The sequence below is a fragment of the Symphalangus syndactylus genome, chromosome 24 (assembly GCF_028878055.3).
Source record: "Symphalangus syndactylus isolate Jambi chromosome 24, NHGRI_mSymSyn1-v2.1_pri, whole genome shotgun sequence".
NCBI classification, from domain to species: domain Eukaryota; kingdom Metazoa; phylum Chordata; class Mammalia; order Primates; family Hylobatidae; genus Symphalangus; species Symphalangus syndactylus.
In genome coordinates, this window is record NC_072446.2 from 60,441,993 (window position 1) to 60,464,069 (window position 22,077).

The 22,077-nt window shown below is 42.0% G+C and overlaps 1 protein-coding gene and 1 pseudogene across 7 annotated transcripts in view; one reads left to right on the forward strand and one right to left on the reverse strand.

The window, feature by feature from the left end:
- Positions 1-22,077, reverse strand: part of MACROD2 (mono-ADP ribosylhydrolase 2) — a 2,104,525-nt gene that overhangs the window by 445,522 nt on the left and 1,636,926 nt on the right. The window lies entirely within an intron of this gene.
- LOC129474894 (alpha-endosulfine-like) lies at positions 1,331-1,787 on the forward strand (annotated as a pseudogene).

Below are 22,077 nucleotides of genomic sequence, written 5' to 3' on the forward strand. Positions count from 1 at the left end.
AGTTCAGCCCAACATCCACCTTGACTTTTAGAACAGCATGAACAAAGTGACATCCCCAGGTATCCTCAGGAACTGCTTGTGACCCAGAACATTCCCTTCTGGGCCAGATGATGTTCACTGCCCCTCTTCCCAGGCCCCCAGTTGTCACTGGGGAGTCCACAGAACCTTTTTTTCTGTGACCTTCTCTAAAGTCAAACCAATACCAACCATATGTTCCCAGAATCCTGAGACTCATTTACTGCTTGATAACACATTTTCAGTTATTATTTCTACTCCTTCTAGCACCGCCTTAGTTAAGTGTGAGTCTGCCCTGACTTTAAAGATGCCATCTAACTGACAACGATGTAAACAAACAAACAAACAAACAACAGCTTGGTGGACTCTAACAACTTTTTGTCCACTTGGGTGGGTGATGACATGGGCACCTCTGAGAAGGTGGGTCCTCTCTGGAGTCTCTGGAAGTATCTCTAGGCACTATCATTTAAATTTAAATTTAGAAATACATTATATGAATAGTCTAAGTGCTTCTTCCGCCTTCAACAAATTAATAACAATATTAATAATAAGCAGCAGTCATTGCACATTGCACAGGTGTCTTTTTCATAGCTAACATATTGTTATCTCAGTTTATCCTATTACTGCCTGAGGTAGGAGCCATTACAATTTAGTCTGCAGACCAGGAGGTGAGGTGTAAGAGAGGTTAACTAACAACATGTTGTCCTTGGCCCTTTTTTTTCCCTCCAGTGATCTAAATATCCAGCCTGGGTTTTTCTCTCTTGTGCTACAGAAGCAAAGTGATCATCCCTTCTTTGATGCCCCCAGACCCTGAGACTCATTATAACAAACCCCAACACAAACACATTCAGGAAAAAACCTCATTCTCTTCCACCCCACACTCATTCATTCCTTCTCAACTAAGTGAATGGGACATAACCCACTTAGTTTCACAAGCTTGGAAACTGGGCCATATCCGAAGCACTGCCCTGCCTTGTCCCCCATCTCCATGCCGTCACATATCTTCTGAGTGTCCTTCTTTCCTAGAGAACTGCTTGGATTCAGCCTCGCCATCATTTCATCATTTCCTGCTCAGATCACAACGGCAGTCTCCTACTAGCCTCCCTGCCTCTACCTCAGCTATCTGGAATGAAAATTTGTTTAGATCACCCCCTGCTTAAGATGATTGATGAGGAGCAACCCTATTGACAGAGGCCAAAGAAGCATCTCAGGATGTCCCGTTTCCCCTCCCCACCTCTCAACTGGTTGACTTCCTGGACCTCCTATACTCTGTTGTCCCAGTCCTACAGTGTCCCAGATACTAAACGAGAACAGCATGGAGGAGACAGGCGAGAAGAAGCAGGACATGCAGGAGAAAGAATCTACTCTCCCTGAGACAGTGGAGAAGGCAAAGCTAAAGGCCAAATATCCCAGCCTAGGACAAAGGCCTGGGGGCCTAGCTTCCTTATGAAGGGACTCCAAAAAGGGAAAAAGTACCTTGACTCAGGAGACTACAACATGGCCAAAGCCAAATAGGAGAATAAGCAGCTGCCAAGTGCACAACCAGACAAGAACCCGATGACTGGTGACTACATCCCCACCACACAGGATCTGCCCCAGAAAATCCTCACTCATCACCAGCAAGCCAGCCGGTGGCCAAGTTGAATGATCCTGCCCCGGGGCTCTGCCAGATCCTGAGACGCTGATTCTCTGGGTCTGAAATCGCCATTGCAAAATTGTAACCGAGACAATGAAAGAGATCTGACTTAACCAATTCCATCTTGCCTCTAACCTCCAAGCTGTCTCTGTTTATTACTGGGTGTAGGCTGAACCAACTTTGGGAAGAACATAGTTTATAGTCTATAGTTTAAAACAAAGACGATAGCAGCCCTTTCCCAAAACAAACCTCCTTCTTGCCTAGGGACTGGAATGCCTTTGTAGGACTAACCAGATCAGCCACAAGATTAGAAATTATGGTTTAGGAGTCATGTGGCCTGAGGCTACAAGATTCTGACCCTCCCTAAACCTCTTCTAAGATCAGTGCTTGAGATAGTTTGCTTGATGGATCAGCTGGCACCACTCAGATTGATAAGCTGGCTCATTTGATCTTGTGGCTCACCCTGGAACTGACTGACTCAGTGCAAGAGGACAGCTTCAGTTCCCTATGGTTTCATCTCTGGCCAACCAATCAGCACTCTTGACTCACTGGCCTTCCTCCACCCGCCAAATTATCCTTAAAATCGCTGATGCTGGAATGCTTGGGGAAAACTGATTTGAGTAATAAAACTCCTGTCTCCGCACAGCTGGCTCTGAGAATTTTACTCTTTCTCTGGTGCAAGTCCCCTGTCTTGATAAATCAGCTCTGTCTAGGCAGCGGGTGAGGTGAACCCGTTGGGCAGTTACAGGTCCTGTGCTGGCTTCTGCCCCTTCCATCTTTTGCAGCCAGGGGTCAGGAGGTGGCTTGGGCATAGGTTAGAGAGGCAGAAGCCCCTGCCCATCAGTGTCCCAGCACATGGAGCCCCCTGGGCTAAGCACCAAGACCTTGAACATGTTTTGTTTTACCTTTTTTTCCAAATAACTGTTGGGAAAAATCTCAATGAAATCTTGGGGGTAGGGTTGGAAGGATGGGATGAGAGATTTGGAGGAATATGAATTAGAGCTTGGAGTTGATAAAAACATTCCTGATGGTCCTCCTTCTTAACCACGAGGCTGGTATGGAATAAATATGAGAGGGGGAAGTGGAGTTGACTAGAGATGAGATCTAGTTCAGCTTTGCAGATAACTGCCTTGTTTCCATGTGTCTGGAGACCTGGTGTGGGATTAAAGAAACTCAATCTGCATAGACAGATGCAAACAGCTCCTCTGGTTCTGCAGTTAGCTGAGAACACAATGTTAATTGTTCATTTAAAAAAACATACTGTCCTTGAAATAGATTTTCTGTTGGGAGAAGGGCAGTGAGTTGTGGGGAAAGGAACCATGAGTGTCGGGAGCCCCAAGGGCCCAAAGGACTTTTTCAGTATTTGAAATAAACCCCACCAAAAAAAAAAAAAAAAAAAAAAAAAAGACTAATGATGGCCTTCTAGAGACATCAGAGAACTAATCTGAATCTCTTAACACATCAAAAAACACCCATCTCGATCTGTGCCCACCCTACCTGCCCTGTTTCACTCATCCTCCCTTCTATACCCACATGTTCCGTAAGTGTTGCTTGTTTTCCATGCCTGCATCAATTGTTCTTTGTTCCTTAAACCCTGTCTCCACCCTTCAATATTCAGTCAGCTATCATTATTTCCAGAAAGCCTTCCCTGAACTTCCTCTCCACCCCCACCTTCCCTACCTAACACAACCAGCACAGAAGACCACTGTTGCACTACACAGCCTGAAGCTATTCTGTTTCCTAATAAGAGACCAAAAGCCATGTCTCCTATTTCTGCAGCCCCAGGGCTTATCACAGTGCCTGGCAGATAGTTGATATGCCTATACCTACTATTTATGAAATGAATGAATGATGAAAAAGATAGAATTCTCTGGCCATGAATATATGGGATGTGTATACTTTGCCTTTTCCCCCAATCTGAAAACTTATGTTCACCCGTCTTTATAAACACATTCATATTTATCAGTTCAACTGAATCTCTACTTTTGTTTTGAAACATAGGGTAACCATTTTCTTTCCAGCTATTAGCCATTGTTGGATCAGTTTTCAATCTAAGTTTTGTGACGGGATCTAGTTCATAAACTTTATTGGCCTGACACAATTTTTAAAAATTACTATAAATCCTCGTTGGCTATCCTGAAAAAACTTTAACTGTGCTCCCCAAGCCCCGAATCAAATTTTTTCCCCATCTTTCCTGATCTAAACATGAATGATCTAATCACATCTGTTGTGTCCCTGTGCTGTCGAATCACATTTGAATTATGCACACTAGGCCGACTGACTCTCAGCATATATTAGTAGGAAACAATAGATAAACACAGTAGAAAAACTACAGGGAAAAAGAGCACAAAGCCTGATAACTTGAAAAAAAACAAAACAAAAACAGTACAGCAGGGATTATTCTGCAAAGCAAGAACAGGATCTTGAGATGTGGTAAATGGAACATTAGTCTTGAACCCAGAAACATCCCTAGAGAAGTCACTGTTCTACCATAGCTAAGGAGATGGATACTAACAAATTGTGTTTGAGATGTGAAGTGCCCAGCCTGAACAGAAGGAAAAGCATTAGCAGTCAGGGAGAAGGGAGTTAGGAAATTGAATCCCATATGGGTACACCACTCTAGTAGCCATGTGTAACATGAGAAGCTCCATAAACCTGAATCACTGCAAATGACTGAAGCAAAGAATTTCAGGATTTTCAGTGACAAAGCCCAGAATACCATATGGGCCTATCAACACTAGTTAGAACTGGAAGAGGAGGTTTACTAGCACGAGGGATGGTAGAGAAGATTGTATAGAGGCAAGAGAGGAAATCCAATTTGAGATGGAATTCAAGTTCGAACCAGGCAATTCAGGGTGAAGAACAATCCAAGCCAGCGTCTAGAGGTATGGAAGGGCAGACAGAGCAGTCAAGTCCTGGGGGGTTTACCAGAGTAACAGGCCGGCTGCGGTGAAAAACAGAGTTCTTAGGTTAACATGAAAGAGCTACCAGGTGAAGGTCCAAGAGTAGGTTTCAGCCCAAATGTAAAGGAACTCTTCTCTGAACTTCTTTGATATGACCGTACGTTATCATAAAGAATGGGGAACTGGCTGGGCATGGTGGCTCACGCCTATAATCCTAGCACTTTGGGAGGCCGAGGCGGGTGGATCACTTGAGGTCAGGAGTTCAAGACCAGCCTGGCCAACATGGCAAAACCCTGTCTGTAATAAAAATACAAAAATTAGCTGGGCATCGTGGCACACACCTGTAATCCCAGCTACTAGGGAGGCTGAGGTAGGAGAATCGCTTGAACCCAGGAGACGGAGGGTGCAGTGGGCCGAGATCACACCACTGCACTCCAGGCCCGGGTGACAGAGTGAGACTCTATCTCAAAAAAAAAAAAAAAAAAAAAAAAAAAAAAAGAATGGGGAACTGATGGAGTGAGAGACAAACTCCACCCACAAGGGGTGTATACCTAGGAGGCTGCCCTCACTTTTACTCATAACCAATACCAGCTTTCCACTTTGGCCTACGATCTGCCTGGAGCCAACAACTTATTTATTCTATTTAGTAACCAAATTTGTTTTCAGTCACTCCTGGTTTAAAACAGTCTCTCTTGGGAGTTTCACTCGAATTAATATATTATTATACTTCTACACTGCAGCTCAAAATGTGCATCTCAGGGCTCCCTCATGCTTCTCACAGGTACCTCCCTGCCTTCTTCCCTGGGTCCCATTTCTAATTTTGCACCTGTCATCTGGCAGTGGCAGGGAGGGATAAATGTCTGTTTTTGTGTGTGAGGGCTTCAAAGTGGAATTGGGAAAGAGCAGGACACTCCTCAGTCCGACGCAGGCCCTTGGACCGTGGTGGGTGTGGTAGTGTGTGGGCTGTGGTCACTTCTTGGCGGGCCTCTTCTGCTCATACTTTCACTGGTCTGGGTTCTTGTGCTGCTAGTATCGAGTGCCGGCTCAATCACAGATGATCTCTGGATGCCATCTAGAAATCTCCATGGGCACATCCCCACGGGAGTCCCTCCCTCAGCTCTGATGAAGGTGTCCTCCCTCTCACCCTGAGGCATCGAGAGGACAACATACCTTTTGTGACCACCACTCCAGATTTTTCCTGAAAAACTAGAAATTCCCACCTTACCAACTTGACCCGTGTGAAAACCTGGAAATGGTTTTTCATCTCTGAAAATTCCTCTTTCACATCTAGGTTAACAGTGTGCAGAAGTTTCTCTCTCTCTTCACATGGAGAGGGGGTGAATTCACTCAGGTTGGGGATGCGATCTTGCACTCCTTCAAAAGCTGTTCCATCCTGGTCAGCATTTCAATATTCCGATGACACGAGCATCCCTGTGTTTTGAGTAGAACTTGGTGCAGATTGGGTGCTGTTGTCTCCTCAGAACCCTGAGGCCTTCACCTTGGCTACCCTTTCAGGATAGAGGAAGGTCAGTAGCAAATGAGGAATTCCGGAAAGGCATGTTTACAGGCCATTCCCCATACCCTGCACACACCACAAATGGGATCAGAAAGCATCTCAGCAAGGCAGAGACAAAGTTACCTCAGAGGAACAGGGAATGTGCTAAAAACAGAAGTATGTACAATTTTATTTTTAAAGCAAGAAGTAAGAATTATCTGGCAGGAATATGTTTTTTTCTCTTGAATACCGGCATGAATATATTAGTTTGGCAGAGATCTTAGAAACTTAATAAAAAAGTTAACACCCATTATTCTGTATGTTATCAAAACCAAGAGTATCTGAGTCCTGGTTCTTTAAGATACATCAGTCTCCTTGAGCTTTGCAATTCTTTACGTCTCCTGTCTTTAATTGGATTTCCAGTCCCCTGACAATCCATTTTGTATACAATACTTTTTTATTGTAACGGGGTATGTGGTATATTCAGCAATAGGTAGTGATTCCAATTTAAGTTAAAATTGAGACGTATGTGGTATTGCCAATGCAAATAGCTCACCTGAGTTGACAATCAGAAGAAGAGATACCTTGATCACGTGGCTTGGAGCACACCTTCACAGGTGATGCCATTCTGGGGATCTGGCATGCTTCCCTTTACTCCAATGATAAAATGAATTGCAATTCCAGGATTTTCCAAATGTGGAAAAAAATATAGGTTTTAGAAGCTAGGAAACACAGCAAGCCATGGGAGTAACCAGGGGAACTGGTTACGGGAGAAAATGATCAAGGAAGGTGTAATACTTATTATCACTTGTAGGAATAACAAATGGATAATAGAATACATAACAGACAAGAAGAGAATCATCTCACTCTACCATTTGTTGAGTGTTTCCTATTTGTTTGGCATGATATTAGGTGCTTTACATTCATTTTCTTTTCTTCCAACAGAATATGGAAGTAATTAAGGTAATTAAGGTGACTTTTCAAGATCACACAGCAGGAATGAGCTGACTTACACTGGTTTTCCTGTGGACAACTGAAAAGCAGCAAGTTACACCTGTGAGTCTGGGTTATTGCTATAATCCTACTTTAGAAAGAAAGTTTACCCCTTCTTCCCATCTCTCATTCACACCACCTGCTCCCATAGGTATAAGATGCAGTCAAAAATAGTAAGTGTATTGAGCCATGAAAGCAGCAGGTCAGCAATCCATGCCATTTGGATTTTCAGTTGCTATGCCTCTGTATTCAGCCAACTTATCAATTTTAAGATAACATGGTCAGACTTTCCACCCTCCTACATTCTTTTCAACAGGGTCACTAAGAGGCAAGTTCCACTGTGAAGGCAGCCTTAGAGTGGGTGGAATCACAAACATTTCGAAGTCAAAAAAGACTGGATTTGAATCCCAGCCAAGTGGCCTTATGCCAGATTAACTTCTGGAAGCCTCCGTCCTCTTATCAGTGGAATAGGTCCTTATAAATAGCTTTCATGGTTATTGTAAAGCTTTAATGGGATGATATCTTAAAATTCTTAATGTGGTGATTGATACAAAGAAAAAACACCACATGCTAATACAGGGGGCAAAAACCTTGTTTCAATTAAAATGATTTTAGAGTTCATAGGGAGAGAAAAAATGAAGGTTTGATGTCTAAGCATTATACTGCTATCCACCTTTTTCAAGGCAGGAAGGACAGGCACCGAAATAAGTTTGAAGTAAGGTGATTTCTGTAGTATTATACAGACATGCCAAAATATAATGCTGCTATGCTCACATGCCAATAAAGACCCACATCAGGAGAGAACAAGCTGTCATAATAAGTAGACAAAGACGTTGGTAATTTTAGCAAATCTGGAAAGATCTGAGCAGATGCAGAACTATAAAGCCATTATTTTCTGACTGCCTATCAACATGAAGAGTTCAACAGGGTCACTGTGTCTGTCATTTTAATATAGCCAACTAGCCAGGGTACTGTCACACTAATAAAGTAGGTGCAGCTTAATTCTCTTAACATATTCATTTTAACCTGATAGAGTTCTAGAGATGCAGCTGAATACTTCTCTCCCTTTTTGCCACAGGGAAAATGATTACTTCATCCACTTATTAAATGACAGTCTCTTGGCTCCCGTGCCCAGGCTGAAATGTGTGATCATGCTGTCCTTCCACTGTGAGGCTGCTTTTCAGGCAGCCTGTCAGTCTGTCCGTCCTGTTTTATTAGTAAGTGATGGGAAAATGCACTAGACACACTTCTCTCAAAAGAAGTTGTCCTATTTTCTATAGCCAGAAGCCGAAGATGTTTAACAGAAATGTGTAAAATTTTCTCTTTTTTGCATTCATTCTTTTCTGTCCAGAGGCACATTCTACGGACCATTTTAAAAACAACAAGAAAACAACAGAGCCATCATTTCTATTCATTCTCTCTTACAATATTGGAATGTCCGTGACTCTAATTCCACTGCCCCTGATGAATAGCTAAAGCTTTAGTGGCAGCAGAGCATTTATTCCGCAGAACGTGGAGGTCTGCAGTCTCATTTATTTTGCTACATGTTCTATGAATATGTTTGTTTAAAAAATGTTACTCCTGAAAGAGCTTCATTGCAAAAGAAATTTCTAGCCTAGTCTCAGGCTTAATCAATCGCCCATGATTTTGCAGGCCTTAATGGGAGAAGACAGAGATAATGTAATGTGCATTATGCAAAGTTAGCTAAAAGTGAGGATGTGGAACAGCATCAGGGACCATTATCTCCCAGAAGAGTCGACGCAATAGAGGCAGACAATTAGATTAGAACATTTTTCTAACCAGGCCAGAAGTAAAGTCTTGGGGACAAGATAATATTCAGATTTGGGCAACAGCCAAGAGGTAACAGTCATGAGCTGGCATGGCTCATGCTATAGCTGTATTGGTTTATTCTATAATTTGAAATAAGACTAACTCCTCTTGGAATTAAAACCATGGGTTTTATTTACTAAGATAGCAAATGAACCCATAGTGTGCTGTGGCTTGGATATCTGCTTCTTTCTCAAAAACGGTATGAAAATCGACTCCGCCAGTTGGTCACCCTTACGTTAGCTCCCTGTGGGCAGTACTGCAACATGTGTGTTGCCGGGTGGTGGTGGGAGGATGGAGAACTAGGGAATAAATACAAGAAAAAAGCCCTGACCTGCATTAAAAGGTGCTTTGTTATGCAGACATACACACAAATGCATGTTGATCTAGGATGCCCAGTCCCCACTACGTGCCCAGCTCCCGGGAATTTGCTCAGAGCCTTATAGACATCATCTAGTAATGGCTTAAATTGCTAGATTTAGATCTCTGCCTATAACAGATGCATAAATAAAATTGTTTAGAAGCAATTACGGAGCCGTATTTCAACAAGAACAAATGAATACAGCACAACCTTAGCATGTAAGTGCCGAGGGGGTCACAGTGAGGGACTAATCAGAGTCACAGGTAATTAATCACAAGAGAACATCAGAGGGATGCTAGCTGGCATATTCACTCCCATGGGACTGTGACCAGCACCTACTCTACTAAGATAACTATACGGTCCTTCATGCACACCAACTGGAAGTAGAAGAATAGACTAGGCACCAGGTAGGTGCTTGGCAAGCGTGCAGGATGTTTATTATCAACCTTGGTGAGAAAACCATCGGTATAAAAAATGGCCGGAGCACATATGCCAAGTTAGCAAGTGATTAAATGATGTGCAGAGGAGGCTGGATGCCAATGGACGCAGCTTGGTGGCAGAATCAGAGGGCAAGCTTCCAATCGTGACTCTGCTATTGTGTTACCTTTGGGCATTTTTGGGGAGAGGTGGGTAACTTCTTTGAGACTCAGTTATTTCGCCTGTAAAATGAAGCATTTCTATCTACCCTAAAGGTTTGTTACAAGGACTAAATAAGGCACAATTCACATGATGTGCAGTGTCTGGTACATACATATAGCAGGCTCTCCATGAATGAGCAGCGTGCTCTTAGCTGTCAGACTGACATGAGTCTCTCAGGATTGCAAAATAGCAACCATGATCCATGGGTATTGGCAGACTAAGAGGGCAGAGTGGACTTTACTCATTGGGGGCAAAAAAAAAAAAAGAAAAAAAAAGATTTTTGGCTAAAAGACATAAAAAGAAAAGCACAAGATGCAGTGAGTCAGTGAAAGTCCCAGTCATCTGAATAGGCTGAAATGAGAAAGAGCATCTGGCTTCTCTTCTGCCTTCTGCATGAGGCCACAGCCAGGCCAGAAATGCAATTATTTTTACTGGTCCAGTGGTTTTCCACTGCCAACACCAATTTAGAGGTTGGAGAACAGGCTGCAATAGAGGTGAGGAGATATTTCTGGTCAACTCCAAATCCAAAGCACACAGTAAATGAAGAGAATACTGAGAGCTGTAGGCAGGGTGCCTACACGAGATGCCTGTAGTAGGTTGAGTTGTGGTCTCCCATAATATGCCCAGCTGGAACCTGTGACTGCGGCCGTGTTTGGAAAAAGGGCCTTTGCAGATGTTATTATGCTAAGATAGATCATCCTGGATGCATCTCTGGGTGGATCCTAGACCCAATGGTAAGTGCCCGTGTAAGAGAAAGAAAAGGAGAAGAAACAGACAGAGGAGAGGGCCATGTGAAGTCTAAGGCGGAGATGGGAGTGACACAGCCACAAGTCCAGGAACACTTAGGGCTGCCGACGGCCATCAGAAGCTAGAAGAGAAGCAAGGAATGAATTCTCCCTCAGAGCCTCTGCAAGGAATCAACCCTGCCTACACCTTGATTTCAACTTCTGGACTCCTACACTGAGAGAATACATTTCTGTTGCAGTTTGTGGTGCTCTAGGAAACTAAGATCGTGTCCAGGAAGGGAAGAAATAAAGTGGCAATGGTTGTGGGAGAAGTAGATGGGTAACATACTGAGGTTGCCCAGCAAACCGAAGTTCAATCTACCCACTTCATGTTTGACATATGAGCTACGGAGCAGTTTACGTTAAGTGAAATTCTTAACATAATTTTGCAATGTAAGTATTTGTCCTGTGCTTCAGCTATCTCCAGGAGTGCTAGCAAAAGGGAGACAGAAGAAGAAATATTACCCACAGTAATATTAAATGCAATTCATTGCCTGGGATAATCTGTAGAAGAATGCACAGACTATGATTCTATAGAAGGAAGTAACAGCGTGTTCTGGGACTTTCTGTCTGTGAATTGAGTAACCATGGTTAATCTGTATCTCCTGAGAGGGCTGGTAAGGGACCGAGGGCCATTATATACATCTGTGGTGGCTGCAATGATATAATTTACACTACAACTGCCTAACCCCTGCGGATCCTTTAATAAAGCATTGAGAAATCAGAAATTCCATAAAGCAATATGTTTAAACCAATGAAAACAGTAGCAGTTAAGAGTTGCAGGTCTCAATACCTCCCGTCGTTCCTTTGCATTCCATCATGACACAGCCCTCTGGCATTCTTGAGAGCTTGCATGTGGTGGTACAGATCACCTTCCACTCACATGGGCAGGATTTTACAAATGTTCGTGGGGACAGTTTGGATACTGAATTCTCTGTATTCCAAATTAACTCAGAGAAGCATATGGATGGCTGTATTGAGCTGCCTCTGGGCATCTTGGGCTGATGGTGTGTTCCAGTTTAGTCAAATACATTTCCAATATTGCTGTGAGCTAATGGAGAGGAATCACACACATTTGCAATTTTTGGCAAGACGAATAGGAGCTTGTTTCTCAGTTCTAAAACAATGAATACACCGTATGCCTTGTTTTCTCCAATTCTCATTTCAGAAAACAAAGATACCATTAATAAGGTTCCCAAGTTCTTCCTTCTCTCACCTTCCCTGTCCACTTTCTCTCTTTCCTTTCCTCTGTTCAAGTCAGGGTAGCCTGAAGGGAGTGTAATTAATGAGCTCCATCCCAGAGCACCTGGGGGTGGGTGGGCCACTGGAGCCAGAAAGCAAATTGGAATTTTCAAGGGGAGGATTTCAGATCATTTGTTAAGTCTGCCTTTCTGCTTCTGGAGGAATAGAGCAGGTGAAAGAACAGCAAGATGTAGCTGGGACATCATCCCACAAGAATTGAGTACAAGCAGAAACAAAAAGAAGAGCCGAGAATGAGCAGCATTAGGCACACAAGGGGAGAAAAATTATAAATTAAAGACATTTAGAGGGGCAGCAAAAGATAAAAGCAGAAATAAAATATAAAATAAAAAAAAAGTTTCCAGGAGAAGTAGCAGATCAGGTAAAGGAGAAAGAAAAGAAAAAGCAATTGAGGAAAAGCAACTGAAAAGAAGACAAGCACAGGTATCTAAAGTTAAACAGGATTTCAAAAAGCCTAAGACAGCCGCAAAAGAGAAGGAAGTGAAGACCAGCAGGAGAAGCAAGTGTCCTAGGATCAATTATGCAAAAGGCTTAAGGTTTTTTAATTAAGTAGCCTATTAGGGAGGAGTTGAATCAGCTGGCTGTAAAACAAATCACTCAAAAGTCAATGACTTAAATGTATCAATTCTTGCCTCTGTGGGTCACTTAGTGGTTGGTTGATCTGGGTTGGGCTTGTCTGGGAAACTGCTTCAATCTGAGGTCCAGTTAGGCTTGGCTCCTTGATGCAGGTTTGTCTAGGTCTTTGCATGTGTGCTCCTCCTAGAACAAGGATGAGGAAATAACAGCTACCCAGAGAAAGGTCTTTCCATGGCAATGGTAAGGCATAAGAGATCAAGGCATTTAAGGCCTGTGTTTACATTATATCTGCTGACATTCCATTGTCAGCATATTTTAATCACAAAGGTAAAACAGGGAGAAGATACAGGACGTTATCACAAATTTGTGACAATAATGCACATATAACCAAGACAAAAGTTTATATATTGCAATCTACAAAGTTAAAGAATATCATGCCCTGTAACCAGTATGTGAAGTAGAGAATTCTTTATGTTCCTCTTCCCTCAGTAGCTATGCTAGGAGAAGAATCATGTGGCTGTATTGAGATGGGTTAAGCCATGGCTAAGTTGTATCAAAATATCAGTTGCACTATTTTTTTCCCAACTCAGATGACATTTCTTGAATTCCATCTCTGGATATTGATTTTAGTTAGCAAACATTTATAATACCATCTGAATTAATGTATCACACAGAAATACAATGAGTTTGGCTTATAGAAACATCTTTATTGCAGCCGGGCACGGTGACTTACACCTGTAATCCCAGCACTTTGGGAGGCCAAGGCGGGTAGATCACCTGAGGTCAGGAGTTTGAGACCAGCCTGGCCAACAAGGTGAAACCCCGTCTCTAACAAAAATACAAAAATTATCCGGGCGTGGTGGTGAGCACCTGTAATCCCAGCTATTCAGGAGTCCGAGGTGGGAGAATCGCTTGAACCCGGGAGGCAGAGGTTGCAGTGAGCCAAGATAGTGCCATTGCACTCCAGCCTGGGTGACAGTGGGAGACTTCGTCTCAAAAAATAAATAAATAAACAAACAAACATCTTTACTGACATAATGCATGAGATTTTTAAGACTGCAAAATAAGCTATTTAGAGTATCATTAAGAGCAGAATAGATGCAGGATGAAATGGCCAATGGCTGAAAAGTATCAAGCTCTTGGGTCACTGTGAACAGGAAAGAACTGAGCATCTCTGCAGTTTCCCGAGCAAATCTAATTAGGGGAAATTAATATAATCCAATTAACAATGTTTCTCATGAATACACCAAATTACACAACTCAAAATAAAATGTATCAGAAGGCAATGGGGATATCTGGGCCCTAGTTTCAACTCAGCTACAAATTCACATTTAGCCTCTGACATGTTATTTCAGTTTCTTGTATTTTAGTTTCCCATTGTTTTTGTTTTGTTGGTAGCAATTAGGTCTTGCTATGTTGCCTAGGCTGATCGTGAACTCCTGGCCTCAAGCAATTCTCCCTCCTTGGCCTCCCAAACTGCCGGGATAATAGGCATGAGCCACCATGCCCAGTCTTAGTTTCCCAATTTTTTTTTTTTTTTTTTTGAGATGGAGTTTTGCTCTCGTTGCCCAGGCTGGAGCGCAATGGTGCGATCTTGGCTCACGGCAACCTCCGCCTCCTGGATTCAAGCAATTCTCCTGCCTCAGCCTCCCGAGTAGCTGGGATTAAAGGCATGTGCCACCACACCCAGCTAATTTTACATTTTTAATAGAGACGGGGTTTCTCCATGTTGGTCAGGCTGGTCTTGAACTTCTGACCTCAGGTGATCCGCCTGCCTCGGCCTCCCAAAGGGATGGGATTACAGGCATGAGCCACTGTGCCTAGCCAGTTTCCCAGTTTTTGAAATAAAGTCATTCTACTAATTAATCTATAAGTTTCCTGCTGGATTAAGCATTTGCAAAGTTTTTATTGAGCATATACTCGTGGCTTCATGCTAGGGGTGGTAAGATGAAGTTGTCGAGGCTCTGTTCTCAACATTAAAATTAGTGGGTGGGGACACAAATACCATATGATTTAATGTGGCAAGTGCTGCACAGAGAAATCTTCAGGAGGCCTTGGAGGGTTAGAGAAGTAACAAGCCCAGAACCACAGGAAGGCTGAAGCCTGTGTTCAGTCCTGAAAAATGAACGCCAACTAATCAACTGAAGAAAAAAACAGCATCCCAGGTGCAGGCAGAAGCAAGCCAGGAGTAGAGGCAGGAAAAAACCTGACATGTGTGAGAAGCCTAGCGTCTGAATCAGGGATGGTTAGATTTGCCTACAGAAGTCGAGTCGAGAGTGGGGCCATCCAAATTCTTATATGTTCTGCTAAAAAGGTAACTGAGACACTGAAAAATTGATGTGAAAAAGTATCATGGTGAATTTGCCTTTTTTAGATGGCTCACACAGGTGGAGAATAGATTTGGAGGGTATGAGACTAGAGACAGAGAAACTAAGCCAGAAGCATTTGCAATAGAGCAAATGAGAAATTATAAAAATCCAAACAAAGGCATTAAAAGTAGAGAAGGGGAGAGATAGGTTGACAAGTATCTAGGAAGTAAAATTAAGGGAGTATGCAATCAGTTCACTGTGTTATATGCTGAACTGATGTGGCAGTGGAACATCTATGAATAGATATCAGTAAGCATCGTGATTTACCTGTAATTTAGAAATAGAAATATAAGATCCCTTGAACGACACAAGGAAGGTCTGACATGGTATAAGAAGTAGGGAATGTTTTTAGCGGACATGATGGAAAGTGAGTTTCACGAGGCTCTAGACAACAATGTCTATGTCATAAAATATGGACTAAGACACACCTATTTCTTATACACAAAACTCATTAGAACTATTGCTTCTAAATTAGAACCAAGTTTTCACCAGATTTTTCCAAATAGGTATTTTCAAACTTATACATGTTATGTGAGCTCATGTGATTACAGAGTTCATGTTCTTAGCTATCAGGTAATTGTTAGTTTATTTATTTTGTTTATTCTATTTGGTTTTGCTTTTTGGGTCCAACACTAATTTACTCCAAAAGAAAAATCAGGGTTGAGAACCAACCCCGATACACACACACATGCTTACATCCTGTTTTTTCTAACTGAAGTTGTCTGAAATAGTCTATGCCCCACAAAAGAGAATCAATACCCTCTTTTCATTTTGCATCTGTTTATGGCAACTGTGGGAAACCATGAAAAAAAAATCCATATTACAAAGAGTGATGCCCCAAGACAGGAGAGTCAAGAGTGCTCAGAGAGAGGAAGACTCATGACTTTCCATCCAGGCACATTTTCTCCTCATACAAAGGGAATAAAAGAGATCAAGTCATGGACTACACATAAGTTGCCTTGCAGGTAGATGAAAAAAGAAGAAAGTGAAAAGATTTAAGAGATCTGATAAGGGTCTGAAACAACATATTAGTGTGAGGAAAAAATCATTCAACATACGCTTTTTAGTTTCAAAGAACAAAAATCACTTAAAGGAACATATGGGAATTTTTAAAAAATGCCTTTTGCCAGTAAAACTCCATCCACAATGTATTCATTTATAGCTCTGTTTCCAAAAGGCCAGATTTGGGTGAGAAATTGTAAAGGGTCACTACTTAAAAATTAACATGAACTGCTAAAGGGAAAGAAGGGTGGATACTTTTGAAATGTGTTATGAAATTATTTCATCATAATTGTTGAGATTTATAACAGAAATATGCAACTCTAAGATAACCAGTTATTAAGGAGTTAATAATGTCCCTATAGCGCAGACTTTGCTGTGTCATAAAGACTTCAGAAACCCTAGAAGAACCAAGAACCCCAAATCGTATTTCACCAAGAATGTTCTCGTATGTTGGTGGCATGTATCTGCGTCCCTCAGAACACGGTGGCATTCTTGGGAAGTTAACAATGACCCTGAGAGGTGGTGTACAAATTCTGTGGTATCACTTAATGGAGATGGATGACAATTTGTGGTTGAGCCTACAGCTTGACACGTCCCATTTGGTCCTCTTGTCCATCGGTGATTTACTTTTGGATAGGGGAGCTCTGTGCTTCTCAAATCTGGCCCTGCTACAGAATTGCCTGTGGTGCTTTTTACAAATAAAGCTCTTCAGGCTCCATTCCCAGAAATTGTTTCAGTGCTTGAGCACAGGCATTCTTAAAAAAATAAAAAAGGCAAATAAAAAAACTGAATTGGTAATTTTGTTTCACAGCCAGGGTTAAAGGCCAGAGGGAGAAAAGATGGAAAGAGGGAGGAAGGAGAAAAGAAGGGAACCAAATAAGCTCATTTGATCAATCCTTCCTCCTCTGCACTGAGTTTGTGGATGCCAAAACTGTGCAACTCTCTGGTTTGGGCCATTTCCCCTTTCTATACTCATGCCTTAATAGAAGCCCATGTGGTACATATACTTCCACAGTGGATCTAAGGTGCCTCATCTTGTCAATCTAGTAGAAGCAGTGGGATGCAGAAAGCTAGCCTATAAACAGGACATCACAAAAAGCAGTTGCCTAATTCTGGACTCTACTGGAATTAGGAATCAGATACTAAGCTTGGAAATAACAAGGAATAGAGGATGACCACTAATTTTAAATAGTGATGAGTTATTCCAAAGTACAATTCCAGAACACATATTGTTCAATACATTTTTTTCAACAATTAAAGACACTCTTTCCAGGAAAACATTCCTGGGCAAACCTTTGATCTTTGATGTCCTCTAAAAGGTCTGCAGGTTGAACATGAGTAATCTTTACTGGCTTCAGTGACTCTCTCAGTTGACAGGCTCGGTGAAATTCTCTTCTGTTTTCCTTTTATGCTAACTAGTGTAGTGATTTTTCCTGCAATACTGGATAAACGGGCTTTCACAAATGGTAAAAAGGTGAAAAAGACCATGGCTCCTGCATCTCTTATGAAATATTTAACTGCTTTTAGGGGTAAGTTTCATTCCTTCCTCTTTCCTCCATCCAGTTTGCAATTTATCTATGGATAGATTTATGGCTATTTCTCTTATATATATATATTTTTTGAGACGTCTCACTCTGTCACCCAGGCTAGAGTGAAGTGGCACAATCTCGGCTCACTGCAACCTCCACCTCCTGGGTTCAAGCGATTCTCCTGCTTCAGCTTCCTGAGTAGCTGGTACCACAGGTGCGTACCACCACGTCTGGCTAATTTTTTTTTTTTTTTTTTTTTAGTATCTTTAGTAGATATGGGGTTTCACCATGTTGGCCAGGCTGGTCTCGAACTCCTGACCTCAAAGGATCCACCTGCCTCGGCCTCCCAAAGTGTTGGGTTTACAAGCATGAGCCATCACGCCAGCCTATTTCCTTTAGATCTTGATTTGATATTCTGGATGTGAATCAAAGAAAATTAACGAGTGTTTCAAAGTCTAAATAAGGAAGCTCCACAGATAATATTAACATTTCTTTGATCTAGTCATATTTATTATTGTGTTTCAATTAGAAGTGGCTGTAGGCTCTGAAAGACACAATGTAAATAAAGCCTCCCCCTCACACACCCTCACTCACACCCACACTTACACAAATGTAATTTTTAGACAGAAACACAAGCAAGAAATAGGACAGATTTTTTCTTAAGAAAATGGGCATTGGTTAAATTTTCGGGACATATTAAAAAAAATCTGTAAGAACTCCCAAAGAGTTGCCATTAATAGAGACCTCGCTCTATTGCAGGAAGTAAAATGGCAGAGTTATCAACAATTATTTAGGTAGTTGAAGGAAATATCTTATGCATATGTCTACTTTCCTACTAGTCTCACTTCTGCCTTCATTACACAGGCATTTTTATCCTAGACTCCTCTTCTCTTACTAAACTCATTTTCCACTACTCAAGAGGCTTCTGTTTTCTGGATAAAACTATGAACAACTTGTATGATGTTTTTGGAAGGAAAGAGATTATTTAGCACATTCTTCATAGATCCTGGGCTAATAAAGAAACTCATTAGGTCTCTGTGTGTTAAGCCAATAGTCTAAAACAAAATGAAGTAGCTACTGAAGTTTGGGTTCTCCATAAAGCAGACTCTGAAATGAAGGTTTGCATACAGAAAGATAACGAAGAAGCGCTCTTGAGATCAACACCCTTAGAAGGGAAGGGAGGGAAGTAAAACTGGGCAGAGGATTGAAGTCAAAGTATGACAGTCTCAAAGGAGACAGAATCCAACTGGATGAAAGTCTGAAACTAGCATGACCTTTCAGAGCTGTGCTGAGTTGAAGCTAGTGGGCCAGGCCTTTGCTCTTCTGGGTTGATTGGTCATCAGATGTGGGCTACCTAGAATGGGGATACAACCTTAGGCTTACTTTAGCTAAGTCAATCCCTATAGAGGCTGGTAGCTCCAGCTTAGCACTCCCATCATAGCAGGAGGGTGGGTTCTACATTCTTCAGTGAGGGATTTAGACAGTGCATCCTGGCATCCATCACATTATTTTTAGTGATTCAGTAATCATTGAAGAATTGAAACAGTTAAAGTTCTTTTTTTTTTTTTTTTTTGAGACTGAGTCTTACTCTGTTGCCCAGGCTGGAGTGAAATGGCACAATCTCGGCTCACTGGAACCTCCACCTCCTGGATTTAAGCCATTCTCCTGCCTCAGCCTCCCGAGTAGCTGGGATTACACATGCATGCCACCACGCCCAGCTAGTTTTTTGTATTTTTAGTAGAGACGGGGTTTCACTGTGTTAGCCGGGATTGTCTCGATCTCCTGATCTTGTGATCCACCTGCCTCGGCCTCCCAAAGTGCTGAGATTACAGGCATGAGCCACCACACCCAGCCTCAAGTTCACTTTTAAACAAATTTACCTGGTTTACCATGTTAAACTTTAATTAAAAGCATAAATGAGTCATGCTTGAGGGTCAGAATATTTGTTGCTTTATTATTGTTATCTGGAGAGTCAGAGCCAATAAACTAACAGTAAGGTGATCACCGATCACTGGATAGCAGGCCTTGAAGAACTCTTATGCAGGGATGGGTGAGTATCAACATCCAATAAACATCTATTAAATCATACCTCTCATTACCATCTCTGTAAGCACAAAGTATGATTTTTTTTTTTTTGCATGAAGGTGTGAACTTAAATTTTCTTTTTTGTTCATTTCAGCTGAGGTTCACTAAAAGAGTATATGCCATTTGGGATGAGTGAATGGGTGCACACATTTAAGTGGAGGCATTTTGAACTGTTCAGGCTTTCTGCAGAAGGAAAGAAAGAAATGCAGGCTTTACAAGAAACATCCACAGAGGAGCTCCTGAGAGGTGTGAAAAGATGAGCCCTATACCACTTGGACAGTCCAATAGACAGCTCCTTTGCCAATAAGGGGGGCTGACAACTGGAACCCCAGTGAGGCTGAGGGAGTCAGTAGTGAGAATGCTCAGTAGAAGGTAACAAATATGGATCCTGAATTGAGTTACCTTCCTGTACTGAATCCCTGATTCAAATTTTTAAATGTTATTAATGTATGTTTCTTGTTGGTTCTTATGGTTGGCTATTCTTATTAATGAGGGGTTGCCTGGCTAATTTGCTATGTGATGAAGCATCATGTAGAGGAGTTCTGAAACAACATTTAGAATGAATTCATTACCAGAAGGATATTCAGTTGTAAGAACGGGACTCTATTTCCCTTCTAGTTGTAACATAAAAGGTGGTCAAAATGTCAAGGTTTTTCTAGCAATAATATATATATTTTTGAGCTCCTGTGTTTATCTGTAAGCTCTTCTCTGCCACTGCATTTTTATTCTGCAGATATCAGCATATTCTCCACAAACCTGCTGATTGCTCACATTAGCTTCTAGTATTCATCTCAAGTGCTCATCAAGCAGTGTTTGTCTCCTCTGAGCTTCTGATTTTTTAAAACGCCGTTACCTTCCTCCCCAGGCTTTTTGCTAAAGGTTTTTCTGTAAGACATTTATTCAGTATATTGGACATCACACAACTATTTTGTCATTTGTTTAGATTTCCTAAAGCTCTTTGGGAAGTCACTTGCCACTTTGTCATCAAAAGAGATAGAGAAAGAAGAAGGGGAGGGCGGGGAGATATGAAGGGCTTTTCTTCCTGGGTTTTACAAGTAACTTCTTTGATGAAGATCATAAGAAAATGATTAAAAGAGAACTGATAATGAGCAATACAAAATTAAGATCAAATGGGCTTTTCTTATGTCTTGTTAGCTGGGACAACAAAAACAACAGCAAAAATGAATGAATTAAAAAGGAAGTAAAGACAGGCTGTCAGGAACTTGGAAGAAGCAAATGTAGAATGAGTGCTGAAACCAGTGAGAATGAACTTCTAGAACCCATCCCAGGGGTCTCGGTGCACAGGAGCAGTGTTACCTAGAAAGACAGGCCTGCCTTGCTCCAGTGGCTTAGTCTGTACTGGCCTGAGGAGTCTGGAGAATTGCCAACTCCCCAAGAATAATGGCTATTGACCACTTGCACTGCTTCTAGGTGAGGGGAAGGGTGCACCACTGAGGGCTGCATATTGAGCTCTGGTTTGCAGCTTTTCCTCATCCACTCTTTCTTCCTCTTTCCTTGTCATCTTTGAGATCTTTCTCAGGTTGTGTGCCCCATCCTAGAGTTGGCAGCCAAAGGAAAAGACAGGGGGATTTAAAAGGTCTGGATACTTAGAGGGGTTCTGGAAAAGCATTCCATGGAGAAGGCACCTGAACTGATTAATTGGAGTTCTGTTGTGGTTCTAATAGCCCTGGCTAAGCTTGAGTTCATCAGGGAGTCAGGTCCTCTGGAGTTGTATGTTACCTTAAAAAGTAATTTTCCTGCATTTGTGTGTTTCTGGGTGCAAACAGAATACCAACAGAAACATTTTACAATATAGACATATTGGTTCCTACACTAGTGCTATGTAGTGACATTTGTAAGGACTTTTATGGTGTTGCATGCTAATTCCCCTTCATTAGCTTATTTGGTTCTCATTAGGAGTTTATTATCAGCAATTTATAGGTGATGAGAACCCAGGGAGGTGAAGTGGCTTGTCCAAGACCACACAGCTGGAAGTCTTCCAGCTTGGCAGAAAAGTTACTCAAGAACAGTTATTTGTGTTTGACCACTGTTTCGTGTAAAAGGCAGTGGTAAAAGGATCACAGGCCTAAATATCTGGGATGGTTTCAATTTAAACACTTTTTTTTTTTTTTTTTTTTGAGACAGAGTCTTGCTCTGTCGCCAAGCTGGAGTGCAGTGGCGTGATCTCGACTCACTGCAATCTCTGCCTCCTGGGTTCAAGCTATTCCCCTGCCTCAGTCTCCCACGTAGCTGGGACTACAGGCGTGCTCCACCATGCCTGGCTAATTTTTGTGTGTGTGTATTTTAGTAGAGACGGGGTTTCACCATGTTGCCAGGGATGGTCTCGATCTCCTGACCTCATGATCTGCCCGCCTCGGTCTCCCAAAGTGCTGGGATTACAGGTATAAGCCACCACTCCGGCCTCAATTTAAACACTCTAAACTGTTCTCTTGACTGGTATCAGACAATGTATGCCAAACGTTGATGTGGAGACTGGGATCATTGCAGATATTGATGGCTCCAGCACTGGGCATTTTTAAAGAAATAATGGTATAAATGTGATCCTATTATGCAGAAGAGGGAGAGGATTCGCTTAGGGCTG